Source organism: Quercus lobata, chromosome 11 (genome assembly GCF_001633185.2).
Source record: "Quercus lobata isolate SW786 chromosome 11, ValleyOak3.0 Primary Assembly, whole genome shotgun sequence".
Lineage (NCBI taxonomy): Eukaryota > Viridiplantae > Streptophyta > Magnoliopsida > Fagales > Fagaceae > Quercus > Quercus lobata.
In genome coordinates, this window is record NC_044914.1 from 8,955,420 (window position 1) to 8,960,701 (window position 5,282).

General features: G+C 41.2%; 1 pseudogene; it reads right to left on the reverse strand.

The window, feature by feature from the left end:
• Nucleotides 1-280: 280 nt before the first annotated feature.
• On the reverse strand, nt 281-4,058 carry LOC115966351 (annotated as a pseudogene).
• Between the last annotated feature and the right edge of the window lie 1,224 nt (nt 4,059-5,282).

The following is a 5,282-nucleotide window of genomic DNA, read 5'->3' on the forward strand; positions in this document are numbered from 1 at the left end:
GTCAGACTATAATTAATTGCATGAATAAAAACGCACAATAACAATTGTATTCTCTTGGATGATTCTACCAAAATCTCAACTACATATGAGCAACCAAAATGTGGATAAAAAAAAGGCTGAAAGTTTATATAATTTGTAGGCCCAGATTGACATACTCACTCATAGTGCTCCTAACTGTGGTGAAAGAAATACTACCTAATGATTCATATGTAAGGAAAACCATGATGGGAACGTACCTCTTCTTTACGAGGTTATAGTGACGTTCATCGTTAAAGTAGACTTAATTGGAGCTGTGAAAGTCAGGTGCTCCGAAATTTGGACAGTCTCGAACATGCAAATGTTCCATAAAAGGGCACTCCAACGAAGAATTTGCATCATAGAAATTAACAAGATGTGGTAAATTTTGCAGTGCTAATGTCTTCAGTTGAGGGAATGCAATTTTAACGAAAGTAATTCCACCATCTTTCTGAATAATTTCATCCAAGTTGGAGCAATCTTCAACCCAGAGCTCTTCCAATTTCAGAAGACCTTTGACATTTCTGAAATCTGCAAGCTGAGCAGGGCCTTTCCATATGCTTGTTAGTTGAGATAGATTATCCAATCTGAGTTCTTTAAATCTTTCCAAGTAACGACGTCCCTCCTGTAGTCCTTCAAATTCAAACACCTCCTTAATTGAATTCCCAGTTATCTTTAGTATTTCCAGATTATTCAACCTCTTTTTTATGTTTGAATACAGAAGTGAATTTTCTCCAGATAACTACACTGTTGCACCTCCAAGAATTCAAGTTTTTCAAAGGAACCTGGTAGTAATTGGCCAACACATATCTGGTTCATAGATTCCTTGTACTAAGAGAATTAAGCACTGTACACTGTGGCATTGTTCAACAAAGTGACACTTCAAACCAAACAACCTTCCCTTCTCATATGATACAAGGATATCCATGAGATAAGGGCACCATGAATAGATAAACATCTCTGCTTTCTCGGTCACAGCCTCAAAGAACCAATCTGGTAAGATGCTCATTGTAATGTCGATGAACACGGTCGTTGTATGTGCCCTTTTCAATTTCGACAGGGTGCACATTCATTAGGCTGCTGAATAATGATCTGCTTATAAATATGTCAAACTTCTCCCTCTTTGGAATAAAGTTTACATTCCGAGGCAAGCAATTAACATCTTCTATGTCAGTCTTCAAAATTGTTAGTTGAGGCAAGTTTATCAACTCGTCAAGGCTTGCATTCCTTTCTTTGTTGATTCCCTCCACCACATTGGCAAAAGCTTCCTTGCAAGTATAACTCCTCCAACCCATGTAATCTTGATATTATTTTTGGTGAGATAGTTTGGATATGGTTCCAAGTCATATCCAACATCCTTAACTCAGCCAATTCTGCTAATTCTTCTTGGAAGGTATTAATAAGAGATTTTTTGAGGCTAGGGATTTCCAGCCTCTTGAGTCCTCCAAATATGGAAATATTTTTTGATTTGCAACGATCCATATATAGGGCGCAAAGGTTTTCTAGTAGTCTAATTGATGGTGGAAGTGACAATACCTGCCCACTTATATCCAGCACCTTAAGGGTATTTATTCTATTGAAGAACCCACTAGGGATTTCCATCAAATTTCTATTTTCCTGCAACAAGAAGTTTGGAGTTTCAGGCATACCGGCTCATTAGGAAGTCTTTTGATATCATTGAACATAACAGAGACTGCAGTGCAGCTTTCAAAATGATTGTGTCACCGTGAACACTCTACTAAAGCAGAACCGGCTAGCGCCGTAAAAAGCTCCTCATTTTCTGATGATGATATCAATTTGGCTGTATCACATTTTTACAAATCCATCCTCATTACTCTTTAACAACAATCCTGAGTCTATGAGATTTTTGGTGTTGGTATCAGCATCTCTCCTCTTCTTTCATTCAATGTGTCAACATTATGAAACAAGCACAGCCCCACCCCATACCTTGACAAAACTTATTGTGATCATCTGGGAAGACACAACACATCAAGAAGCATGCCTTGGCTTCCCGATCTTTCAAAAAATCATAGCTCAACTTATGCAGTCGGAACATTTTCATAATAATCAGGGTTTGGAGATACTGACTTTTTAAGTCGCATAGCCGCCTTTTCCCATTCTTCCTCATCTTTGTCACCCAGCGCCCTCGCCACTGCTACAAGTTCTTGGGGAAGGCACTTACATTCCCCAGCAACCTCGCGAGCCACAGCTTCAAATTCAGGAGAGTCAAAAACTGTGCCTGCTGTCTTTATGAATAGATCCCAAGAATCGTCTGGGGATGAGATATTGAGATATATCTTATTTTCTTTGCATCCCATCAAATGGCAAACATGTTCTCGTCTTGTTGTTAGTAAGATCTTCGATTTGCAAGCCTCAAGGTCACTGCCAAATGGAATTCCAACAATTGATAGGTCGATCCATTCCCAGATATCGTCCAAAATTATAAGTATTTTTTTGTCTACCATTATTTTTGCCCTCAGCTCATGTGCTCTGCCTTCATCACTCTTCTTTTTCAATTGGTGTCCTAGACCGTCGGCAATGGAACTCTGAATGTTTTTGAGATTGAAATTCTGTGACACAGTGGCCATCACCACACGACGAAAGAGACCTTCCCTGATGACCTTTTCGGCGACTTGTTTAACCATAGTGGTCTTCCCCACACCACCCATCCCGTGCAGCCCGACAATGTTGATGTTGTTGCTGTTATCTCTCAGTGCTTTCAAGATATCTTCCATGGCATTTTGAGTGGATTCAAACGACATGAAATGACTAGCTGGAGCTGGTGCTTGTGATGGTGATGGTTCTGGAATGGGAGGAGGCAGAGAGACACCATCAAAATTCTTATCCCCACAAATGACGCCAATCTCTTTAGCAATGCTTGACGCTTTCTTGCTCAACTGGTAACGTGAAAGCCAATCAGGAGAACAGAAAATGTAGGAGCATCTTTGGTCCGCTGGGATTTTTTTCTCCAAATCTTGAAGCTCCGTGAATTTTTTATTGGCTCTTTCTACCCAGTCTTGGACTTGATTTTTGATTTCTTCTCCACGACTTTTTGCCCGCTCAACTGATAAGTTCACGTCCAGCACCAAAGATTTCAGTTTTTCTGCTTCTTCTCTGCATTCATCTATGTTTTTAGAGTATTGGAAGAGGTAATCAGTACTCTCTCGCAGAAGTGGACAACAAATGCACTGTAGCGTGTCCCTTGCTAAAGATACAATTGCGAAATCGATCGTGGTGGTATCTTTAATGGTAGCTCGATATCTAAGGTTTCTACTCTCAGCTAAATGGCCTCTTTTCTTGCTTCTCTCGTTTCCCTATCATAACTGGGCTGTGGAAGTGACTCAGTAGAGTTCAATTTATTCAGCAATGATGATATAGATGCTTCTTCGGTTCGTTATCTCATTAAATTTAAGTTAATGGGCGTTCTTGCCATTTTTGAGGCCCTGCTCCAAATTGAACCATCTAATTCCCTCAATCATTGGTTGGTCAACCGTGGGTCCTCCATGAGGGGTCTCAATTACTCTCCGCTATTCCACAGCTCCTTTTGATGGAATCCCATCGTTTTGACCTTTCCCCTAGGAGGTTCCTTTACATGGAGACCTGGCCCCAGATCCTTCTGTCTTGCATCCATCTTCTTCTTTTTCTTTTCTTTTTTTTTCTTTTTTAGGAGACAAAGATTCATTGCCACAAGAAATTGAAGTACAACAGGAAAGACAAAAGAAAGAAAAGAGACCCCTAGCTACCAACCTGCCAGCACAGGAACAACAAGCAAAGAAAGTCTCTCCCAAACCAAAAAAAAAAAAAAATACCTTACACGCACCAGCTAAAAGGCTTATGTACTACCCTGTTGAACTCCCTTTTCAAGAGGAGAAAAAGCCCAAGGATCCCAACTAAGCACCGAAAAGTGCAGCCTATTAAACTGGCTCTAAGACAGAGTCAGCTAAACCCGATTTGACTGTTTCACAGAAGCGCTTTTGAGTCCGAGTGTTCTCTTCCTCTGTAGCTTCTTTCCCTCTCAAGTGCTTTGTTCCTATCTCCATCATCTAGGCGAGAGTTTGATCATCACTTGCTTTTCCTTTCGCATGTGCAACTTTTTTCAAACTGTCTTTAACCAAAATCTGCTTTCCTTTTTCATTAGCTTTGGCCTGAAAAATCACATCATCTTTGACAGTACTAGCCGCACTCTTCTTTACTAGGCTGTCTTTCTCATTCTTATCTAAGGAAGCTTTGGTACTTGGCCTCCCTTGAGAAATAAAGCCTTTTGGTCCTTGTGAGGTAAGGCCTTTTGGCCCATGAGAGATAGAGCCCCGTGCTCAATTGAAATATCCGGACTTAGATGAGCACGTGACTTCTCACAAAAACCCAAAACACTCATAACTTGCTCTGTAGCACCACTCATTACCTGCTATGAAGTTCCACTGAAGACCCGTACGTCACCAGCAAGCTGTCCATCCACACACGTGGTGTTATCCCTTCCCCAGGTATCACCCTTCTCTGAGTTTTGTTTCCCGCCCTCTAGATCTGAAACCTCGAAACATTTCGATGAAGAACCAATTGCCGGCCGGGCCTTTCGCTACATTCCTTGCTCGTCGGAGACATCATGGATCGTTTCCTTGCTTGTGTTCCTTTCCTTGGCTGTCTCTTTTGCAGTCCACCTAGCCCTTAACCAGTCCCCATACTGATGGCAAGCACTTTGCCAAACATTGAACGTTGGGCAATGTTTATTATCATGCCCAAGCTTCCCACAAATGAAGCAAACAATAGGTAGCCTTTCATATTTAAATGTAAGCCATAGGCGTTCACCATCATAGCTTGCAATATAAGCTCCCCTTCTTAATGGCTTATCAACCTCCAACTCCACTCGGACTCTCATGAATTTCGCCTGATCAGATTGCCACGAACGCCTATCAACTTCAATAAATCTACCTAACTTGCTACCAATTTCTTCCCCAACTTCCTATGACATATGCTTAAAAGGAAGATCCCAAATTTGGACCCAAAAGGGAGAATGGGTGAAAGAAATATTTGTGGAGGTGAGCCCTTTTCTCCATCTACAGAGTAAGAGGAAGTTGTTATCAAAGCTCCAAGGCCCACACCTCTCAACCCACTCTAATTGATACTTTGAGCTAAACTTGAATTGGAGTATATTATTTCCAACTTCCATTATTCTCATGTCTGAACCCATTTTCCATGCTGATTTAAGGGTGTTCTTCAGAGCACGTTGGTTCTGTTGCCGATCAAAGAGAAGCCGCCCAAAAAGACTTAAG